The sequence below is a fragment of the Hyalella azteca genome, unplaced genomic scaffold (genome assembly GCF_000764305.2).
Source record: "Hyalella azteca isolate HAZT.00-mixed unplaced genomic scaffold, Hazt_2.0.2 contig13024, whole genome shotgun sequence".
Lineage (NCBI taxonomy): Eukaryota > Metazoa > Arthropoda > Malacostraca > Amphipoda > Hyalellidae > Hyalella > Hyalella azteca.
Genome location: NW_025942961.1, coordinates 3,553 through 13,066, shown reverse-complemented (window position 1 = coordinate 13,066; position 9,514 = coordinate 3,553). Strand labels below are relative to the sequence as shown.

At 37.4% G+C, this 9,514-nt stretch overlaps 1 long non-coding RNA gene across 1 annotated transcript; it reads left to right on the top strand.

The window, feature by feature from the left end:
* The first annotated feature begins 5,356 nt into the window (after nucleotides 1–5,356).
* On the top strand, nucleotides 5,357–8,590 carry LOC125178816. The gene is made up of 3 exons (XR_007157033.1): nucleotides 5,357–5,405; nucleotides 6,993–7,152; nucleotides 8,565–8,590. It is a non-coding gene; the product is annotated as an uncharacterized LOC125178816 (long non-coding RNA).
* Nucleotides 8,591–9,514: the final 924 nt, after the last annotated feature.

Here is a 9,514-nt window from a genome sequence, read left to right as displayed (position 1 = left end):
GGGCGAATGTAAGCGTCGAGTGCGCAGTGGACGCTCACCCGCCCCCTACGCGCTTCTCCTGGAGCCTCAACACAAGTCAGGGCGTGACGATCCTCGAGCCTGACGCCGCGGTATGATGCAAAATGTAGAATGTTTAGCTGTGGTTTAATCATGTTCCTTTTGTATTTGTTCATGTACTTTATCAGAGATTTATTCATGTTCCTTTAATGCTGTTGTGCTTAATTTGCTAATGATTTATTCATGTTTCTTTCATGTTCGTTTATATAGTTTGTCAGAGTTTTATTCATGTTCCTTTCATGTTTGTGTGCTTAATTTGCTAATTATTTATTCATGTTCGTTTCAGGTTTGTTTGCTCAGTTTGCCAGTGATTTAGTCATGTGTTATTCAAACTTTTTTATTTATACAGGTTTTCATTGTTAATGTTTAAGTTTTATGAGAGACATAGTCGAAGTGCTCGTATGAATCGTGCAAGTGTTCTAAGAGTTATATGACAATTTATTTTAAATATTAATAGGAGCAAGAAACGGTTGGAACTTGCTTCGTGCGAGACTCAAAAGTACTAGTCTAAAAAAAATTAGGCTAAATTTACTGATATGGGAACCCCGAAGTATTTGATAATGAAAACAAATAATAAAAGCTGGATGTGTGGATGTGAAAAATGAGGGTAAGCCATCGGTTATTGACTTATTGTGATAAACATTACAGGAATTCATTTCTGGAAGTGGCACTGAATTTTCGTTCGAAAGCAACACCAGCAATTTACCCGGAAGTAAACGCAGCCCGCGCTCACTTTTACCGCAAAAAATTACAGCTGCGGAATTTAATTCAGCTTTTTTACATCTGTGCTCGTAATTTGCCTCCAAATTGATTAGCCAACAAGACCTAATTCTCAACAACACAAAAATGATTACATCTCTAGGAAGTATTCGGGTCGAGCAAATGCATTCAATATTGATAAGCTTCTATACGCTGCCAAGTCATGAGACGATAAAAGTCACAGATTTGTTGCCTCAGTCCAGCGACTGGAATAAAAGTTCATGAAAAATTCACTGTGATTCCTGCCCCTGAATCCAAGTAAGACAGCTAAACCACGTAACCCTTGCCGGAAAAAATCAATTGAGGCGAAGATTTGTTTCGGCTCGTAATAGGAAGCGTGATTTCATGAGTTAAAAATTGCTCAGTATCATCGATTATAATGTAGGTTATTTTGGCGGACATATCACTGTCGTTGCATGCATTTCTTTAAAAAATCACAATCATTTAGTACAATGAATATGACCCGTCAACATGACAAAACAATAAGACAATTCAGAAATAAATATAATCAGAACAATACCTAAAACTCCTTCAGAGACACTTGCCTGAGGATGCTAAATGATGCTCGTATATATAGAGCCGCGCATACTCTAGGGCATCGTTTGTTAAGGAACTTTTCGGACTTCGAGGTCCTCAGACAATAGATATTTTTTTATTAGATACCTAGAAAAATTGCATTGAAAGAATTTTTGAACCAAACCCGGCTTACTTTTTATTGAAACATGTCGAACTGAAGGATCTTGCCTGATGTATTCATTAGGCAATTCTTGATCGCCTCCAGCTTAATCGATAACAATCCTGCTCGGGATCAGCTGCTATTCGGCCGTCAAGTCTGATCCTGCAGCAACTCTGCTCTGTTGTTTAATTGGCGCTGAGCCTTGCACCAAATTTTAATTTGGATAAATAGAATATTTTTGCGGAGTTTCTAGCATATACCTTTCGATTGGAATAAAATTGTTGCTATAATAATTAATAATATTGTTGGAAATATTAATAGTTGGCCGGCGATGCCACCATTTGTTAAGATATTTATAATCAATTTAATTTGATAGCATTCCTATCACATTACTCTTCCTGACTTAATGATAACTCTCTTATTAATTTCTGCTAATCAATTGCGAATTCACAGTGCAGAACTTCATACAACCTTAATTCGAAATTCGTAGGAGAGTTTAATTTTCTAATTTAATTGCTATATTTGTACCCCATTTTCTCCTTTATGGAAAAAAATGCGCAAATGTGCTCTAAATGTCCTTCTGTCCGTCTGCCTTTCCTTCTGTCTGTCCGTCCGCGATTCCACGTTTTCGTTGACGAGAAAATGCGCTCTCTGTCACTCAGTGCAGTGAGTACTGATTTATATCTTTTTATTTAACTTGTTGTTTTGCCCATCATTCCGATTTGTTTGAAGTATGTCTGAACTTGGTCTGAGATTTGTTTGAGATATGTCAGAACTTGGTCTGAGATTCGTCCGAGAATTCATTGAGATTTTTCCCGCAATTTGTCCAAACTAAAGTCAACTCGGACTGGAGCCAAATTGAAACCAAAAGGAAGCCCTAGTGATGCCAGAGTACAGCAAAATGCTGTAGTAATAATAGTAGTAGTAGAAGTAGTAGGTTTTCTAGCGCTTCATGAAGAACTTGATCATTCCATAAAAAGCAAATTGGAAGCCAAATAGAAATGGAAGCCAAATTTCATCGCAAATTGGAAGCCAAATTCTGCGATGAAACGACAAATTTTTTCTCGGGGTAGATTTAAACTAAAAAAGTACTTCTACAAATGTGCACTAGACAATTAGAAAATTTAATACGTATAAATACATTGATCCAACGTCCGTTTCCCGATGTCACGTTATTTCACCAATTTTTAAAAATATATTATCTTCGCCAACTTTTTCTACCATTTTAAATATTTAAATCATGTTTATAACGTTTAATGTTCTCATAACATCACGAAACAACGGGATACTGGACATACTGTATAGTATCTTCACTATATTAGGCATATAATATATAAGGCAGATAATGTAATTTTGAAAAATATAAATGATTAAGAAATAATCATAAAATTAAACAGAAATCATGATTTGATGGTATGAACTGTAAAAATCCGCATCAATCGTTATAAACATAAGTTTCACTAAATATTAATTCTGCGGCTTGCAACGATTGCTTTTTTTAGATGCCCGCCAACTCTAAAGTTTAATGAAGTCCACCATCAAGCAAGGCTCATAATTTAAGATTGTCACATTGTCGAGCTTTTAAACAAGCGTCTCGAAGGATTACCTGTCAAGCCATACGTCCACTTCATAGAGGATACTCTTCGACCTTCTTATTTCAGATGAGAATTTGCCGTAAAAGTCAATAGACGAATCCAGTGCTCTCCTCGAATATTGTTCGAAATTTTTTCCTGACGGAGTGCTGAACTGAATGGTGAAACCCACTGTAACTCGACTTCATTATCTACTTAATGTGATGATAATTGAGATAATATAATATATAAATGTGCCAGTTATGTTTGTCGGTTGCTTTTCCTTAACTACCCGAGTTTAATCTATCACAACCAGTTGCGGTCTTGAACCCCCAACTCGTTTCTTCTTTCTTAGTGATCAAAAACACTAAGCATCCTCGAGTGTAGACCAGTGATAGACCACATACATATGACAGAAGTTCTTCATGTACTAAATATTAATGCCACACTCATACATCAAACGAATTAGCAGCAAATACGTATGTGTCACGCTTAACCCTTTATGGACCACATTTTTTAAAGCAAGCAAAAAATTTTTTTCGGTAGTTTCTTGTTAATATGGTGACTATATAAGTGGGTTAAAGATGAGTTTAGTATATTGAAAATTGTTTATTGAAAAAAAATTTAAACGCGTTATTTCAGTCCACTTGGTCTTACGAGCAGAGCTGGGCAGCGCTACTTGGAAATGTAGCGGCGCTACCGCTACCGCTACATGCTCTAAATGTAGCGGGCGCTACCGCTACCGCTACACCCACTAGATTGTAACGGGCGCTACCGCTACCGCTTCAGTAAAATGTAGCGCGCTACATTAGCCGCTACAATGGCCNGTAAGGGGCAGCATGTGAGGGGCAGCACCGTACTCCCCTCTCCTCCCCTCGCTACCCTCTCAATACAATGTAATCATAACGAGAGTCTCGAGTGTCAGGGTCGATATTATTAATAAATACAATATGTTACTGTACGCGGTAAATAAGATTTATGTTGTATTTGACATTTAGGTGGTTTTCAGTTTCCTGAATGAAACTTTTCGCATAACTCGACACTAAAATCCATGGAAGTTAATTATGCAATGTAATTCTGTAAAGATGGAATACCAGCAGGAATTACAACATAATAATTCGGGCAGGTAATTCCGACATGATTTCGCCTGTCACTTTCAATGGGAAATTCAGTAGCGTGATTATTTTTTACAAAATTTTCGACTAAAATTTACAGGAAAATGAATTATTGCGCGAAATTGAATGAATATCGTTCTTTGTATTTACTTATATTCAGAATTATCAATTTCCATCATTACAGGTCTTCTAAAATATCAATTAAGTTTTAAACATCATAGTTTCAGAAGTTTCAGCGCATCGTTGCGCTGCTTATTGCCGCTGGTATTTCAATTAAACCTAATTCGAGATTATTTATTGATTCATTGCGTCATTACACTAATCATTGTTTCATTAACAATATACACAAACTCGCGTTTCAATTAATCGTTGACTCAAATTTTCGTGAATAGTTTTACATTAATTAAAGTCTTATGCACAAATAACACTTACCTTATGCATCGTTATGTCATAATTTATAACTAAGCAACATTTAAAAATTATTGAAATATTTCATCGAAATTAGTTTCTGATTATCAGATTGTCGTACAGTCTGGGAATAATCTCTCTATTTAGCTTCAAATTACTAAATTATTGTCCAGTTTACCAATGACCTCCTTATTTATCGTTAATTATTGAATTATCTTTATTTATCATCCAAGTATTGAATTATCGTTTTATTTATTATCCAAGTATTAAATTATCGTTTTATTTATCATCCAATTATTGAATTATCGTTTTATTTACCATCCAATTATTGAATTATCGTTTTATTTATCATCCAATTACTGAATTAACGTTTTATTTATCATCCAGTTATCAAATCATCGCACAATTTAATCTACCCGTTATTCATCAACCTATTAACAAATCACCGCACAATCTACCCGTTATTTATCATCCAATTATCAAATCATCGCACAATTCAATCTTCCCGTTACTCATCATCCAATTATTAAATTATCGCCCAATTTAATCTACCCGCTACTCATCATCCAGTTATCAAATCACCGCACAATCTCCCCGCTCCTCTCCCCCAAGACCCGCCGGTGGCGCGGCTGGAGTTGGGCCGCGGCCTCAGCGCCGGCGACGTCACTGAAGGCGCCGACGTTTACTTCACCTGCGTCGTGGACGCCGTACCGCCCCCCTCTACCGTCCACTTCTACAAGCAGGTGTGCCGCCCCCCTCTACCGTCCACTTCTACAAGCAGGTGCGCCGCCCCCCTCTGCCGTCCACTTCTACAAGCAGGTGCGCCGCCCCCCTCTGCCGTCCTCGGCATATTTCTGATGAATTGCGAACAAGACACGCTGATAAAAAGCCTTTCTTGCTGAAGAATCTCACCAGCCGGTCCTATTTCAACGGTAAACAATTCGTTTGTTGTGACGAATTTCTGAAATTCATACGTGAAATTTCGTTCTAAATTGGAAGGGCATGTTCTTTACTTGGTACAATGATGAGCGAAGTTAAAAACAATAGTTATATAAACACAACTGCAGTTGTAGCATCAATGTCGATAGCTTGACAGTTTAGTAGCACTTGAGAATTTTTTTCAAGTCGCTCAATTTGACTCTCATTTACATTCGATGAATTAATGACATGCAATCGTTATTGTATGTCAGTCTGTGAAAACCATTGTTATTACATACAACATGGGAGAAACTCTACCTTGTCCAGACTGTGATGTAAATGTAATTTTATCTCTAAACCCTGTTTTCCACAAGCGTCCAACAGTTTCGAGTGCGTCTAAAATCCAAGCAGTTCGCGAAAGTTGTGAACTCGGGTCTCATAATTAGAAATTCTCCAAAAGAATCCAATTTATTTTTTCACAAAAAGTTTTGTAAGATTTCGTGATTCTGCTTGTCTACATGGAATAACCACAATTATATTTACATTTTGTTTTTATGCAGATGTGATTTTTTAAAAATGGTTGCTGATTCTAATTTGACAGGTTATATTGCGTTGCTTCTTTCACAACTAAATAATAACAAAAGATCGAATTTCTATTAATTTTAAACCATAAAAAATAGAAACAAATCACTTGGAAAGGAGCAAAGATGGATAATAGTATATATGTGATAAAAAATTTACAAATATTTCAAATTTATTGTCATTATTTACCAAAAAGATATCTGCGAGCACCATTTTGTGTATGTAATCAACGTTGCAAGCATGAAATTGTGTAAAAAAAATAAAATCAAATTAGATCAAATGCTCTATCAAAGTCATTTCCTGATATTAATCGTATTTGTATAAACAATATCAATAAACCCCTACTGTGTCACTGTCAGGACACTGAGGTAGAAGGCATTACACTATGGCATAGTGTAATGCACTGTGTAATTACACTATAGCATAGTGAACTTATGACCGTATGATGAGTTCGGACTTCCTAGTCCCCGGTCACGCTGATGCGCCGCCTTCGTCGTCCACCGTCTCCGAGTCGTCACTAGGCAGGTCACCCCGCCCTAGGGTCCCGGATGTAACGTTATACATGTTCCGTCTATTTACCTTCCTTTTGGCCAGCTGATGTAAGATGCTGTTGCTTGTCACTTGCTGGTGGTAGTTTCCCATTACTGGACAATCCGGGATCTTTTTCAGCCACTTGTCCAGTCGTCTCTTGAAGTTGCTTTTGGCAAGGCGTAAAAGAGCCTCGGTCCTACAATGGACAGTGATCCCTCACGAAGAGTCTGTACTCTGGCCGCTGCTCGGTAATTAAATGGGGGCTATTACTATACATAATGCCAAATGCAATGAAATATTAACCAAACAACCTCTCTGTTCATTAATCAAATGTGAATGAATATTATCAATAAGCCCCTGCAATGTCTCCATCAGGACACGGAGGTGGTGAGTGACCGCGCCAGAGGTGTCCTAGTGACGAAGGACTCGTTGGTGCTGCAGCGCGTCACCGCCGCGGCGTCCGGCGAATATTCCTGTCGAGCGGACAACTCCCGCGGCTCCGACCACAGCAACCGACACGCTCTACACGTCAAGTGTAAGTCTCGGGAGAAAGTGTGCATTATAAAAAATTATTCGCTAAATATGGGAGATTTGATTTTAATGAAATCTAGCTCTGTGTTTTATTAAGAGCTAAGACCATAAACATGTGGAGGGTGGGCCGCATGGTCGACTGATAATATATATTTTTTAGTTGTTACAACTTACAACCATTAACCGTTTCAGGCATTCAGTGGCAGATGTTCGTCATTTGTATGATGAAATTTTCGAACATATTCATCAGCTCTGTCACGAATTGACAAAAAAAAACTTTGTTATGAGCTAAGTTCCCTCTCTAATTGGCATTCCAATCAATGATGCAATTTAGATTAGGTTGATGACGTGACGTTTCTGGATTTAATCCCCGACCAGAAACGTTTGTTTAATTAATAAACATGTATACTCAGTCGCTCAGGCTTCATCAAGCATTTATTCATTTTTGTCAGTAATACCATTTGTTCGTTCATCATATAGTCAAACCTATAAAAATTTCAAATGAATAAATTTACAACAAAATTTATCCTATTTGTTAAAGTAATAAATAGTAATGACATTTAATCACTGAAATCGGATAATTTTTTCAAACTAATTTTTTAATATCCATAATTTTTATATTTATTTATTTCTTGCTTCATAACTTGCATTGATTTTACGATTTGTGCAGCCACGTAACCGTAGGCTAATTTCGTCGTATTCAATTACTATTTAGCGATGTTCTACTTAATAAGAATTAATTGGTGAACATATTATAATACTGCTTCGGTTTTTGTTGGTAAAGTAAAGTAACAATTTATATTATATTTCTTCTCGGATTTCTAAATTTTCAAATCTGAATTGAATTCTGAGGCTGGAATTTCGAATTCAAACCCATTCGATTGATATCGAAAGTGTATGCTCATTATTTTTTTAACTTTATCACACCGGATAAAATAAAAATCTGGTAAAACTTTCCAATTCTCAATATGCCAAAGTTTACCAGTTGTTGAATTTCTCTATAACTTTCGTCAAATTTCAAAGAATTTCAAGAAAAACTCTACTCTGACTGCAGTATTACCGCTTGTCTTTACCTTAGCTACCCCACGCTGCCGGTGGGAGAAGACTTGGCTACATGTATGAAGAAACGACTACAACATAAGTGTAAAATTTTGTCGAAACGTTCTTCAAATGCAAACACATTTCAAGAAAATGTTCTCCTTCTATTATATTGCAATTCTCCCATCTTTACTTCAGTTGCCCCTCGCTGCCGGTGGGAGCAGCTAAGATATTGCAATTCTCCCATCTTTACTTCAGTTGCCCCACGCTGCCGGTGGGAGCAGCTAAAATATGGCAATTCTCCCATCTTTACTTCAGTTGCCCCACGCTGCCGGTGGGAGCAGCTAAGATATTGCAATTCTCCCATCTTTACTTCAGTTGCCCCTCGCTGTCGGTGGGAGCAGCCAAGATATTGCAATTCTCCCATCATTACTTCAGTTGCCCCACGCTGTCGGTGGGAGCAGCTAATTGTCGGTGGGAGCAGAAGCGGCTGCTGGTGAGCAGTGGGGCGAATGTAAGCGTCGAGTGCGCAGTGGACGCTCACCCGCCCCCTACGCGCTTCTCCTGGAGCCTCAACACAAGTCAGGGCGTGACGATCCTCAAGCCTGACGCCGCGGTATGATGCAAAATGTATAATGTTTAACTGTGGTTCATCCATGTACCTTCCATGCTCGTGTATTAAGTTTGTCAATGATTTATTCATGTTCCTTTGATGTTCGTTTATTTAGTATGTTGATTATTCATTCATATTCTTTTCATGTTCGTTTATTTAGTTAGTCAGTGAATACTTTCATGTTTATGTGCTCAATTTGCTAGTGATTTAGTCATGTGTTATTCAATATTTTTTTTATTTATACAGGTTTTCACTGTTGTTAGAGTTTATGAGAGACAGTCGAAGTGCTTGGACGAATCGTGCAAGTGTTCTAGAAGTTATATAACAATTTATTTAAAACATTAACGGGAGTAAAAAACGGCTAGAACTTGCTGCTTCGTGCCAGACTCAGAAGTACTCGTCTAAAAGAGAGCATTAGGCTATATTTGCTGATATAAGAACCACGATATATTTGATAATTGAAACAGACAATAGAAGCTGATAAAGATTGGATTTGCAGATGTGAAAACTGAGGGCAGCTCATCGGTTTTCGTAATAAACATTGCAAGAATTTATTACAGTAAAATGTAGTGAATTTTCGTTCGAAAGCAACGCTAGCAATTCCTTCGCAAGTAAACGCAGCCTGCGCTTAATTTTACCGCAAAAAAATAAAACTGTGGAATTTAATTCAGCTTCCTTACATTTGTGCTCGTAATTTGCCTCTAAATTGTTTAGC